Raw genomic sequence first — 15,447 nt, forward strand, 5'->3', positions numbered from 1 at the left:
TATCACTTACTTCTTACCAACAGAATATTGAGTGCTAAAAGCAAATAACGGAAGAATACTTCCCGTATGATTCCAATGAATATAATTCCATTCCAAAATCTTCTAAAATTAAACAGTATATTGATTAGGGATACATGTGTTAACACTAGACAGGACAGCAAAGAAAAAAGAGCTAGATTCTTGAGAAAATGTACATTTTAAAATTAAATAATCTTTAAGGATACTTGAATAGCAGAAATATGATATACAAAATATTAGAAGTAGGCTTTATGATGTCACTAAGTCATTGGTTCATTTGTTTATCAAATGTCTGTACACATTAGTTAAGCCTTTATTTGGAGGCAACAGTTTTGGTAGCTGTATCTTAAAAATTAATTAGAAAAATTACTGAAATCTAAAATAACTACTGTTTATATAAGTACAATATTAGTCTTCTGAAACTATTTCTCAGAAGTTGTGCTATTGTTGCCTTGAGAAGAAAAGGAAAATTAAGGGTTTTTACTCATGTGAAGGGTAAATGAAGGCATCAAGAAAGACAGAAGTAATTTTTTGGCCCTTAGAATGATATTCCAGTAGCATTCTTTTAAAATACGATGGGCCAGACAACCAATGGGACCCTGCTTTGACCTCACTCCCCTAGTGCAGGTGCAGATGACTTTTGAAGGCACGTTTTTGTGAATTGAACTGAGTCTTGACCCATTACTGAATTTTCCTTACAACCAGGTCCTAGAGAATGTCTTCCATAGTTTGTTTTCTTGAAACATAACTATGATAAAAATTCTCAGGATGCTGTGGCTAACAGTTGTTCTTAACTGTTCTCTCAAATCCTAAACATTTTCAAAGTATTTATAGGTTTTTCATCTCAATAGTTTCTGTAAAATATGTGAATATTTTCCGTTAAATCAGGTTGCCATAAAATAAAGGTTGAACACTGTAGTTACAATGTAGTCTTGAATCTGTAGCTTAAAATTAAAAGGGTTTACCCCAGCCCTTTACTCTATAAGTATTTAAACATTCCTTAATAATAAATTCATAGGGCTAGATATCTAGCAATGTGACAGTCTGGTTACTTATATGACGTATTTAGATATACACAATTGCAGTTCCAAAGCCTTATTGCTTCATTTATCACAGGAAATGCCAGAGTTCTGCAATATTTTGTAAGAAAAGGTACCCTACTTGCATGAATTCTCATAGCAATAACCATGAATATTATGCCAGCTTAATCCTAAGTATTGAAGTTAGGGTTCTAAATGACATTTAATAGTATGATTTATTTTCTAGCTTAAACTTTATAGGGCACAAAACAAGATCCCATCCTTTCATATTGCTTTTTATTTGTAAAGAGTCTGAGTGATGATAAAAATCTAAGCTTAAGAACTGTCAAATGATTTATTATGTTTCATTTATTTTTCAAAGGATCAGGGTGTCACCAGTAAGCCTATTAGAATTGTAGGTTTAAAGTTCCTCAATTTTAAAAAAGACCAGCTGCATAAACAAGTGTGTGAGCTTTGTAATTTAAATCTTTGTGATTTTTTTTTTAATACTTCAAAGTACAAAAGGAGGCAGATTTCTTGGATCATAAATAGTTGTTTATGTCATTATGATATCAAATGTTCAAGTACATTGCAAAATCTATGTTTGAAAATATTAATACTTTTTATTGTGTTCATTACAACCACAAGAGATCGTCTACCTAAATTTCTCTTCCTTCATAGTATGACTCCAAGAAAGGTGGAATGTGGAAAAACTGGACAAAGACTGCTTTTAGAAAATTGGAATTCTGTAGTTCAGGATAGGTAATCTAATATTATTAACTCTCTTTGAGACTATTGTAAAAGCTCTTAAAGTGACTTTTCAATTACTTTTATGTTTGGGATAATTGTACATTCACGTGCAGTTATAGAAAATCATACACACCCCATGTATCACTTACACAATTTCCTCCCATGGTAACATCCAGGATATTAACATGGATGCAGTATAGATTATTCACATTTCTGTAGTTTTTCTGGAACTCATTTGTGTGCATATATATTTAGTACTATCCAATTTTTATCACATATGTAGCTTCTTGCATCTATCACAGTCAAGATGAACATTGCCATCACAAAGGTGTCCTCACATTGGTGATTTATAACCACACAACCTACCTTCCCATCTCCCAGCCCTGTCCCTAACACCTGGAGTCACTAATCTGTTCTCTGTTTCCATAATTTTTTCATTTTAATAATGTTATTTAAATGGAACCTTAGAGTATATAATCTTTTGGATTAGACTCTTTATCATTCAATATAATTTCCTTGAGATTCATCCAAGCTGTGTGTATGAGTAATTGGTTCCAATTTATTATTGAACAGAAATTTCATCAAAATTTATTTTGATTTTTAATTTACTCATACATAAAATATGAAGACATATTATAAAATATCAGTTTAAAAGTTGTTTAAGACATTGAAGTTAACCTGTTAACGAAAATCATAGATACCCTTTTGTCATTATAGTCATTAGATCGGATTTGTCTGTGACTTAACATACTAAGACCAGATGAATCATCACTTGAATACTGAAAATATATTTCCAGTAGGAATAAGAAAAGTTCCTTGTATTCCTTAACTCATTCTAATAAAAATGGCAGGGCTGGAGATGCAAGACAGGGTTTTGCATCTCCAGTTCCTTGTCCCAGTTCCAACAGATTTGCTATTTCTTTTTTTTCCTTTAAACATCCTGTGATTATTTAACTAGTTCTATTCATATACCTTATTGTTACCCAGGTAACTGTCCTTAGACTTGTGCCTGTGTTTGTTTTTTCAACTAAATTATTGTGTTTTTTCTAAATTCAGAAAACCTTTTATCCTCCCCACCCCCTTTCTAAATACACTGTCCCTTCTCTGCCCTGAAAGAAAGACATGAAGGAGTGAGTACCTATGAGAATATTTGGCCTCATTTGGGAAGTCAGGAAAGGCTTCCCTAACGAAGTTACTTTTAGGCAAATATCTGAGCCATGAATAGGAATTACCTAGGAGCAGAGGAGGAGGAAATAGCGTTTTAAACAGAGGAAAGGGCATATTCTCTCTTCCCTATGATGGGAAGGAAGCAAGCGTGAGGAATTGGAACAAAACCAGTGCAAATAGGTCGGGAGAACTAAGGGAGTATGTGGTATGAAATTAGACTGGAGAGGAAGGCAGAGGTCCATATAGGGGTTTTTAGGCTATATTTATCAATATTTGAGCTTATGGTAGGACCAATAAGAAGCCAGTGACAGTTTTTAAGCATGAAATTGACTTGAAGATTTGCAGTTTGAAAGATCATTTTGGCTGCTGTGTGGAATGTGCTTTAGAATAAAGAGAGGAAGTATGTAGACTAGATGGGAGGCCACATTTTTCTGCGTGGGGCAGGATGGAGCTTGAGTAAAGTGTTGGTGGTAGAGGTATAGAAAACAGGACAAATTTAATCAATAAATCTGAACAGATGTGTTATGTTAGAAGTATGAGAGGAAAAAGAAGAAGTGGGTTAAGAATTACTACTAGACTTCTGATTAGAGTATTTGATCGATGAGATGGGGAATTCTAAAAGCACGTCATATTTTGAGAAAGTCACTTTCCATTCTGGATGTAGAGCATTTTAAATGGCTTTGAGTTATCCAAGAGGGAATGTGAAATAGTAATGATAGTAGCTAATATTTATTAAATCATTTACAGTTACAAGCATTTTTTAGCAGAGGACATGAAAACATCAAAATGTTAAGAGACTTGCCCAAGTCAGACAGTAAATGGAAGAAACAGAATATGGACCCAGGAAGTCCACGTCCAGAGGCCATGCTCCTTACCTCTCTGTACACCACCTGTGTAGACAGATAGGGTGCAGATGCATAGGTCTGGAGCTCAGAGAAGAGGTCTCAACTACAACTAAAAAACACAAAATAAAAATTTTGGTTTTGTTTGTGTTGATCTGATAAATAAAGCCATAGATATGGATGAGATATCCTAGATAGAGAATACCAAGTGAGACATGATGTTTACTTTGAGGTGTTCTAATGTTCCATGGCCTGAAAGGCAGAAAGAAAAACCAGGGGCTTCTGGTTCATGAGAGTGTTAAGAAGGAGATAATGAACAACAGTTGTTTTGCTGTTAAGAGGTCAGATAAGATGAGGACTGCACTGCATCTGTGGATGACTTTGGTGGAAGCAGTCTTAGAGGAAAGGTGTGCTGGGCATCAGGACCCTGTGGGGAGTCAACAGGAGATGAGGAGATGGAGGAAGACTATTCAGGCAACTTAATAGAGAAGTTTACTTGAAACACAGAGTGTCTAGATAACTCTGAGCTATAGATGGAAGAGATATGCAACCAGAGGGTTTGTTTTTGCTGTTGTTTAAAGGAAGAAACTTGGGTTTAAAAGCCAATGCAAAACTGCTTAAAAAGAAGAAGCTGAATATACAACCAAGAGAAGGAATAATGTTTTCATGTTGTTGGGGAAACGGGAGAGAGTGGAATCCAAAGCACAGGCAGAGGACCTGGCCTTGGGAAGGAGGAGGGCACCTCTCCACTGAACTGCGTCAGGAGCCACTTAGGTGGCTAATGTGTGATACCGTGACAGTGAGTGACTCTTCATTCAGTAACTTGTATTTTTCCCAGAAAGTAGAGGTGAAATGGTCTGCAGAGAGACAGCATGAAAAGGAGTCTTAATACTGGAGATTTGAAGGATTAAGAGAAGGTTTAGTGTTAGTCATCAAGAAGGCTGGCCCTTGTGTTTCTAAAAATAATCTAGGCAGTAGGTTTCTAAGTTCACCACAAATACCCTTTGCTTTAGGAGATGAGAAATTTGTAGGACACCAAGGAGGATCTGGACTGCTCTAGATGTAGCTCTTCTGTTGCGTGTCCATTGCTTCTGAGAACGGAGTCAGTATTAACGAGAGAAAGAGATACGGAAAGCATAGGGTGTTGTACTGTGGAAATTTTAAACACATTTTTTAAAAACAAACATTTGTGGTTATTTAAGTTATTGAAAAAGTCTTCTAGTACATCACATGTCATTTTACATTTTACTTATTTTATAAGACATTTTGTTCACTTGCAAGGACAGGGACCCTTCAGCAGGGTGCTATTTGCTCCACATTCACTAAATATTAGTAAATGATGAGAAAAATTCTAGATATTGCAACTCTACTGGTATTGCAGGATACATTTTATTTGATCAAAGGATTTTTTAAATTAAAACTTGGTATTTCTTTATAAACATTTACTGAATAGGTAGATGTTCTCATTTGAATTAAAAATGACCACCACCTTTTTTTTTTAATGTACCAAGAGAATTATTTTCCCTTGCCCAATTAAAACTTTTACTTAATATAACTGAGAAAAATGAATCATAAATGAAGCATTCGGTATTTCTTTCTTCATGTTTTTTAAATTAGGAAGATTTCTGTTTGGTGGAACTATATTGCTCTAAGGTTTTGAAACTTTTTGTAGTATCTAGAATAGATCCAAACATCTTTTGGCTATTTCTATTCTGGAATAGATGAAGTGTTAGTCTTGATTTTTGGTAGAAAATATACACGGAATATGATAACTTTAACTCTTGTCAAGTTAAATTTGGCCCAGCAACAACTGAATGTTTACATAAAAGATTTTTTAAAAATCATTGAAAAGTAAAAGAAAGTAAATACTTGGCTCAGCACCCGTAGCACAGTGGTATGGTGCCAGCCACATTTGCCAAGGGTGGCAGGTTTGAACCCGGCCCGGGCCAGCTACAACAAAAAAACGTAGCTGGGCTTTGTAGTGGGCTCCTGTAGTCTAGCTACTTGGGAGGCTAAGGCAAGAGAATCACTTAAGCCCAAGAGTTGGAGGTTGCTGTGAGCTGTGATGCCACCGCACTCTACTAAGGGTGACATAGTGAGACTCTGTCTCAAAAAAAAAAAAAAAAAGAAAAAGAAAGTAAATGTTTTTACCACTTGTATCAAGAATTTTCCTATATAAAAGGAAAATGTGTTTCTGTAGATATGTTTTTTTCCAGTATACCAATAAAGAATCTGTTTAAAACAGTGGTCTTCAAAAGGGAGTGTAACTGATAAATTTCTCCTCTTCTTTTGTAAAGTTGTCTCCAATCTTCATGCTGCCAGGCCCATAATGAATAGATTTCTTTTTTCCTGTTCTCATCAGATTTGGAACTGCCCATAGTCTTTTTCTACTCTTATCTTTGCCTCGTTTCCCACCTGTGGCTACAGGAAGCTTATCCTGGGAGTGGAGGAAAAGATAGTCTGTTGTTACGAGATCCTTCTGTGTGTAGACTAAAAGACTATAGTAATCTAAACATTTGCTGATGCATAGTATGCTTTTGTCTTCCTAAGTAAGCTCCCATCAGCTCTTGCCTTTAAATATGGTCTTTCCTCTTTCCTGTGCCTATACAGCCTCGGATGACTCTTGTTTCCCACTCCCACACATGTTCATTGTACTCCAGATCCCCGGGAAAGCCTAGGTCTTCATGCATCCAGCCATCTCAGACATGGGCAGAATGCCAAGAGCTTCAGGCCATGGCTTCTCAAGAAGTGCTCAGTGGAACCTGGGGAGCTTCAGTCCTCGGGAACATTAAAGAAGATCTAGCCAAGCAAACTACGCAAATAAATTCCTGCCATGACCATTACTTTGGTCATGAAGATAGTTAAAAAATCTGTTAGCATTTCTGCATGTACTATACTTACATGGATATTTTGTGATGTGGTTATCAAAATTGGAAGAAGGCATGACATACCAGCTTGAAAGCATATTTTTAGATTTAGGCCAGTGCTCTGTGGTGGTTACCATGACTGCAAAAGCCACAGTTGTTTCTAAAATACCTGTGCCATACTTAACTTCTTCTGACTTGTTTAGCTTATGTAGCTAGTGTAATTAATTTGTGATGGAAGTACCTTCTATTACTAATACTGTGCCTTACAGGTTTGAAAATGATTTACCATGCAGTATTAAAAAATGAAATGCTTTATTACGTTCAGCAAGAGGATGCATAATATAAGGATAGCTGTTAGGATAAAGATGAAAAAGAGTTGGTAGGAATGAGAACTCGTAAAAGAAAGTAAAAGGTTATTTCCTAAGATTTATTACTTCAGGCATTATATTTGGATTTTGGATTCTATTTTTTAAAAATATAAAATCTCAGCTCAGAATCAGGAGCCTATGTTTTATTTAGTTAGAAAGCTTTGATATATTTGTGGAGTTATGTAATTTTTCCTTGTTGCCCCAGTAAAAATGGTAATTATTTAGCAGCAACTCATGGAAATCATTGTGAAGGTACTGAGTATTGATGACAGTAATCAGAAACAAAATTTAAATATTCCTTTGAATTTGTAACTTCATATAAATCAATAGTATTTAAGTCACATTCATGTATATTTTATGAAAATGTAAAAGTTTATACAATGGAATAAGATAAATGCCTTTATAGATTTTGCTTAAGATCCTGAAAATAGTGTCATTTTTTTCAAAAAATGTAGATGTGCCCTTAATGATATGCAAAATAATACTGTTGTGTAGTTTTCTCTAAAAAGTTTGAAAATCCAGTTTTCTAGGTATGTTGAAGAAAGTCGGTAAATTTTATCTTCTGGACATTTTGATAGAAATAACTACAGATCTTGGGCAAAAATAGTAAGAAATATTTTCCTTAGATTATTTTTGTATACTGATGTCGTCATCTTAATGTCTATATTTGCCTCATAAGGCCTACTTTTTAAAGTCACCTGCAATGGATACTACTCTCCAGAGTGTATTTTATAAGTGAAGTTTCTTAATCATAAAATTTATTTGTGCTGTATCCAGTGATATAATGTTTCTTTCACAAAGTGCTTGAGCAAACTAAATTTCAGTATTAGTGGTTAGAAATAACATTTATTTTTACTGTACATATGTATACATATTTTTATATGTGGAGTACTTCACAGCCATTTATTTAAAACAGGCCAATGAGATAGATATGAAATTAATCAGGAAAGAAGGGACAGAAAAACTCATTTCCTATTTTGTTTTCCTTAGAGTTCTTCAGAATAGATGTATTTAAGAGCAAATCCAAAGTCTTACTATCATACCTCCTCTTACCGGTAGAGTGATATTACATGAAATTGTGAGCACCTAAAAAGATAAGCAGCCTCTTAAATACACCAGAACATCTTGGGCACCATTCCCAGATCCAACACTATAAACCAACTAGGCCTCATAGACATCAAAAAGAGTAGAATACGGGCGGCGCCTGTGGCTCAGTCGGTAAGGCGCCGGCCCCATATACCGAGGGTGGCGGGTTCAAGCCCAGCCCCGGCCAAACTGCAACCAAAAAATAGCCGGGCGTTGTGGCGGGCGCCTGTAGTCCCAGCTGCTCGGGAGGCTGAGGCAAGAGAATCGCTTGAGCCCAGGAGTTGGAGATTGCTGTGAGCTGTGTGAGGCCACGGCACTCTACCGAGGGCCATAGGGTGAGACTCTGTCTCTACAAAAAAAAAAAAAAAAAAAAAGAGTAGAATACATATTCTTTTCAAGCACATATGGAACATTCTCCAACATGGACTATTAGGCCATAAAACAAGCCTCAGTGCTTACAATAAAAGGATTGAAATTTCACAAAATATGCTCTGACCTCTGTAGACTACAATTAGAAATAAGTAACAAATGGAAATTTGTAAAATGCACAAATATGTGGAAATTAAATAATATACTCCTGAATAATAATAGAGTCAAAGAAGTCATCACAGGAGAAATTAGAAAATATCTTGAGATGAATTAACCTAAAACATTATATATCAAAATTTACACCTACAGCATATAAAAGCAGTATTTATAGAGAAATTTATGTATAAATGCTTAGATTTTAAAAAGAAAGATCTGAAGTTGATAGCCTTCCACCTTAAGAACCTAAAAAGAGAAGGATAAACTAACCCTAAGCAACCAAAAGGAATAAAATGATAAAGATTAAAGCACAAATAAATGAAATAGAGAATAAAAAGCAGTAGAGAAAACCAATGAAGGCAAAAGTTGGTTCTTTGAAAAGATCAACAAAATTGATGAGCCCTTAGCTAGAACTGATGAAGAAAAAAGAGAACCCCCAAGTTACTAAAATCAGTAATGAAAGAGGGAATATCATTACTACTTTACGGAAACAAAAAAGGGTTATAAAGGTATACTGGGAATTATTATATGCCAAAATATTAGGTGACTTAGATGAAATGGACAGATTCCTAAAAGACAAAAGCTACCAGAAATGACTTCAGAAGAAATAGAAAATAAGGCCAGTATTACCCTGATAAAAGCAAATGAAGACAGCATGAGAAAACAAACAGACCAGCATCTTTTATGAGCATAGATGTAAAAACCCTCAGCAAAATAGTAGAAAACCAAATTTAGTAAAATGTAAAAAGGATTATGGATTATAAAGCAAGACCAAATGGAATAAATCTCAGGAATCCAAGGTTGATTAAACATATAAAAATAAATTAATATAATACATCTTATTAATAAAATAACAGACAAAAGCCACATAATCATCTTAATAGACACAAAAAGCATTTGACAAATTCTAAGTCTCTTTTATCATAAAAACACTGTACAAACTGGGAATAGAATAGAACTTCCTTACTATGATAAAGGCGACCTATGAAGACCTCACAGCTAACATCATATTATACTTTATAGTAAAAGACTGAAAGTTTTCCCACTGAAGTTCAGGAAAAAGACAAGAATGTGTTCTCTTAGCACTTGTATTCAACACTATATTGGGGATTCTGATCAGGACAAGTAGCCAAGAAAAAAAAATTTTTAAAGCATCCAGATTGAAAAGAAAGAAGTAAAACTATATTTGTAGATGACATGATCTTGTATGTAAAAATCTTAAGGAATCCACTAAAAAGCTGTTAGAACTAATACATGAATTCAGCAAGTTTGAAAGATACAAGATCAGTATAAATATTTACAGTAGCATCAAAAGGAATAAATACCTGATGATAAATTTAACAGAAGCGTAAAACTTGAATACCCAAAACTAAAAAAAACACTGTGAGAAATTAAAAACATAAATAAATGGGCTAAGCACCCGTAGCATAGTGGTTATGGTGCTGGCCACATGCATTGAAGGTGGCAGGTTCAAACCCAGCCCGGGTCAGCCAAACAACAATGACAACTGCAAAAAAAAAAAGGCTTCTGCACAGCCAAGAACACAGTAAGTAAAGCAAGCAGACAGCCCTCAGAATGGGAGAAGATGTTTGCAGGTTATGTCTCCGATAAAAGTTTAATAACCAGAATCCACAGAGAACTCAAACGTATAAGCAAGAAAAGAACAAGCGATCCCATCGCAGGCTGGGCAAGGGACTTGAAGAGAAACTTCTCTGAAGAAGACAGGCGCACAGCCTACAGACATATGAAAAAATGCTCATCATCTTTAATCATCAGAGAAATGCAAATCAAAACTACCTTGAGATACCATCTAACTCCAGTAAGATTAGCCCATATCACAAAATCCCAAGACCAGAGATGTTGGCGTGGATGTGGAGAAAGGGAACACTTCTACACTGCTGGTGGGAATGCAAATTAATAAATTCCTTTTGGAAAGATGTTTGGAGAACACTTAGAGATCTAAAAATAGACCTGCCATTCAATTCTATAATTCCTCTACTAGGTATATACCCAGAAGACCAAAAATCACATTATAACAAATATATTTGCACCAGAATGTTTATTGCAGCCCAATTCACAATTGCTAAGTCATGGAAAAAGCCCAAGTGCCCATCGATCCACGAATGGATTAATAAATTGTGGTATATGTACACCATGGAATATTATGCAGCCTTAAAGATGGAGACTTTACCTCTTTCATGTTTACATGGATGAAGCTGGAACATATTCTTCTTAGTAAAGTATCTCAAGAATGGAAGAAAAAGTGCTCAGCCCTACTATGAAACTAATTTATGGCTTTCATATGAAAGCTATAACCCAGTTATAACCTAAGAATATGGGGAAGGGGAAGAGGGAGTGGAGGGAGGTGGGAGGATGGGCAGAGGGAGGGTGATTGGTGGGATTACACCTGCAGTGCATCTTACAAGGGTACATGTGAAACTTAGTAAATGTAGAATATAATTGTCTTAATACAATAACGAAGAAAATGCCAGGAAGGCTATGTTAACCAGTGTGATGAAAATGTGTCAAACTGTTTATAAAACCAGTGTATGATAGTCGGGCGTTGTGGCGGGCGCCTGTAGTCCCAGCTGCTCGGGAGGCTGAGGCAGGAGAATTGCTGAAGCCCAAGAGCTAGAGGTTGCTGTGAGTCCTGTGACATCATGGCACTCTACTGAAGGCAGTAAAGTGAGACTCTGTCTCTACAAAAAAAAAAAAAACAACAGTGTATGGTGCCCCATGATCGCATTAATGTACACAGCTATGATTTAATATTAATAAAAAAAAAAAATAGCCGGGCATTGTGGTGGGTGCCTGTAGTCCCAGCTACTTGGGAGGCTGAGGTAAGAGAATCCCTTAAGCCCAAGAGTTTGAGGTTGCTGTGAGCTGTGACACCACAACACTCTACCAAGGGCAACATAGGGAGAGTCTGTCTCAAAAACAAAACAAAACGTGTAAGGAAGCCTTAATAGCCAGAATAGTATTGAAAAAGAAAAAATAGAAGACTCTTGCTTCTCATTTCAAGACTTACTACAAAGCTGCAATAAACAAGATAGTGTAGTACTGGTATAAGGATAGACATATAGATCAATGGAAGAGAATTAGGGTCCAAAAATAAACTGTTACGTTTATGGTATACTCATTTTCGACAACTCTGTCAAGGTAATTCAGTAGAGGAAAGAATAGTCTTTTCAATCAGTGATCTTGGGATAACTAGATATCCACATGTCAAAGAATGAGAGAGGACCTTTCCCTCCTAAAATAGATAAAAGTTAACTCAAAATGAATCAAATAATTAAATGTAAGAGATAAAACTATATAAAACTCTTAGAAGAAAATAGTAGGCTGAAATCTTTATGACCTTGCATTAGATAGTGGTTTCTTAGATGAATACCAAGGCATAAAGAAGAAAAGAAAAACAGGTAAATTTAACTTAACCACAGTTAAAAACATTTGTGCTTCATCTCAGCCCCTGTAGCTCAGTGGTTAGGGCGCCAGCGACATACACCAGAGCTGACGGGTTCAAATCCAGCCCAGGCCTGCCAAACAATGACAACTACAACAAGAAAATAGCCAGGCCTTGTGGCAGGCACCTGTAGTCCCAGCTACTCAGGAGGCTGAGGCAAGAGAATCACTTAAGCCCAAGAGTTTGAGGTTGCTGTGAGCTGTGACTCACAGCACTCTACCCAGGGCAACATTGTGAGACTCTGTCACAAATATATATATATTCCAAAATATATAAAGAACTCTTATAACTCAATAAAAAGAAAATAATTCAATTAAAAACTGGGCAGAAGAATTTAATAGATAATTTTCCAAAGAAGATCTACAAATTACCAATAAGCACATGAAAAGATGCTCAACATTATTAGTCCTTTAGGAAATAGCCACAATGAGATACTACTATACACATCTTAGGATAGCTGTAAGTAAAACAAAAACAAGTGTACTATATATGGACGAAAACAAGTGTCAGGATATGTGAAAATGGGAAACTTCCTATGTTACTAATGGAAATGGAAAGTTTCTTTGGAAAATAGTCTGACGGTTCCTCAAAGGGTTAAACATAGAGTTATCCTATGACCCAGCTTATACTTAATGGAAAATCTATTCCATCCCTAGATATGACACTTTAAAAGGTAAATTTTATGGCTTGTGAATCATATCATAAATAGCTCCTCTTAGGGGGTTGGTTACTATGCCACATGCTTAAGGTACCATATGAACACAAAGGGATGTGAACCTTGCCCTTCTGGAGCTTCTTTTCTGTTAAGGGTATAAGGCATTACAATTGTGGTAGGTACTATGAAGGACAAATACAGTGTCTATTGAGACTATTAACAGGAATGTCTAACCAATCTAAGTCAGGGACAGTTTTCCTAAGGAGGTGATTTAATCAAAGCAAAAAGGAATAAGAAAAGAAATATTACAGGGAGAAGAAGGACATCAACACATGTAAAGACTGTTGAGAGAGCCCCAGTGTGTTCAGGAAACTGAAGGAAGGCCAGTATGGATGGGATGCAGAAACTAAGGGGGGAGGGATGCAGGTGGAACCAAGAAGCAGGTCCAGACTAGACTGTGCAAAGCTGCAGCCTTAAGTTGTGCTGTCGCTTCAAAGGGGGTTCTGTCTGATGTTATGTGTGTTTTGTAAACATCACTCTGGCTAGAGAAGTTGTTGGCTAGAGAAGGGCCAGGAGTGGAAGCTGGGGAGGCCAGGAGTGGAAGGGGGAGGCCAGTTAACAGGATGACGGTGTAGGCCGAGGATAATAGAGCAACTTGTACCAGGAAATTGGCAGACAAGAAGTGGACATATCCAGTTTTTAGGAGATGAAATTCACATGATTTTGTGAAAGGGAAGATGGGGAAGAGAGGGAGAGAGCTGTAAGGCATGTTTCCTAGACACTGGACTTTGAAAGTGAATGGGTTTGGAGGCAATTTCCAGACATTTTCCTTCAATATGTACTTTGTTATGAACAACTTTAGGTAACATGAATGGATTGTTATTTCTGCTGAGAAATATCTTCTTCTTACTAAGGCAATCACATGTAAATAGAATTATGTGATGTACTGATAGCAAATATTTGGGGAGAGTACAAATTTGAGATAATTAGACAGCTTTTGTTATATTTGCCAGGTGACTTTTGCTCTGGGAGTCTCTTGTGTCTTAGTCTCTATCTTTAGTGTCTCTTGTAATGTTTGGCCGTGCTGGTGATCCCCAATGCTGTAGAGAGATCATCTGTCATTTCCTCATTTTAATGTAACTAATGAAAATAGACTCTGAAATAATTTCCTGGTAGATAATCACCTTCAAGTGAGGAATATCTGGCATGAATTCAGTTTTAGCAATTCTGTATTTCCTTGGCCAGCCAAAGGTGCCTGTGGCTCGGTGAGTAGGGCGCTGGCCCCATATGCTGCGGGTGACGGGTTCAAACCCAGCCCCGGCCAAACTGCAACAAAAAAATAGCCTGGTGTTGTGGCGGGCGCCTGTAGTCCCAGCTGCTTGGGAGGCTGAGGCAGGAGAATCGCCTAAGCCCAAGAGTTGGAGGTTGCTGTGAGCCGTGTAAAGTCATGGCACTCTACCCGAGGGTGGTACAGTGAGACTCTGTCTCTACAAAAAAAAAAAAAAAAAGTCAAATTCTTAAGTAATGTTTTTATTCTGCATTTATATAGAAGTGATAACCTTTTCTTATAACTTGTAAGAGCTACTTTGGCAAATTAACACTATCCTGAAATAAATTTTAATTTATACTGTAAAAGGATTTTCAGATGACACTGGAAGTGTTATTTATCCCAGGCATACACTTGAGTTTGGAATGCCAGCACACAGCGCCACCTGACAGGCGAAGACCCTGTGAAGAAAACTGAGTGTGCAAATGGGTTGTGATTTAAGTTACACTGTAACTGTTACAAGAACGATATCTCCCTTGTTATTGGTGTTTTATTGCTAATTTATCAATAGTGGAAAAACATAAAGGTATAAATCTGTAAATGCCAAATACAACAAAGCTTGAGGCAGATTTTTATCAGAAAAATCAAAGGAATGACTTGGAGTAAATCATAGCAACCTGCCTTTCCTCTCCTAAGGCATTTTCTCTAACATTTGTTCTCATGAACCAGCATGCTCAGGAGTTCAGGTCTCTTGTTCCTAATTTTTCCAGAACACTGAAACTCATCCATCCATTTGAATTAAATTTCCATTTCTCAATATAGGCTCAATCTAAAGATTAACTGTCACTACTGAGCACTAACTTTATTACACTCTTTTACATATGTACTTACGTTAGTCTGCATTTTAATTTCTGGGAATTATTTGTCATTTGAAGTGCAAACTTTAAGAATGGGGAAATTTTTGAGGTTAGAGGACAGAACCCAGCTATCACCCTTAGTTTCTTGTCTTTTAAAATAATCCTGTTATTTTTTTATATGCTTTTACTTAGACTAAAATAGGCCGCCATCTAGTCATTCACAGGAAAAGCAAATGCTTAGTGAATGTATAGTAACAATCTATTGGTTTTGTAATATTGATATTTAAGATTGTATACAAAAATAAGAAAAGATTTCCTGTTAGTTGTATTTCAAGTTCAGGTTTTGTGCTCTGTGATGAATATGATCTGTAGGTGAAAATTTTTTATTAGCTCTTTAGATCCTAAAAGTATCACTGAATGTTTCAAGAGAAGCCCCTCCAAGCCCTGTGTGCCCTGAAGCATTGCATCCTACCTCTCCTCCCGCACGTCTGCTTGCATTACTATCCTTGTGAGTACAGACCCAGGTTGAGGGGAGCCCAGGAGGAAATGGCTTTGCTGCTTTA

The 15,447-nt window shown here is 36.4% G+C and overlaps 1 protein-coding gene across 6 annotated transcripts in view; it reads left to right on the forward strand.

Moving 5' to 3' along the window:
• ZNF438 (zinc finger protein 438) overlaps nt 1-15,447 on the forward strand; it is a 150,088-nt gene that overhangs the window by 87,148 nt on the left and 47,493 nt on the right. The gene's annotated exons all lie outside the window — the stretch shown is intronic.

This window comes from Nycticebus coucang, chromosome 20 (assembly GCF_027406575.1).
Source record: "Nycticebus coucang isolate mNycCou1 chromosome 20, mNycCou1.pri, whole genome shotgun sequence".
NCBI classification, from domain to species: domain Eukaryota; kingdom Metazoa; phylum Chordata; class Mammalia; order Primates; family Lorisidae; genus Nycticebus; species Nycticebus coucang.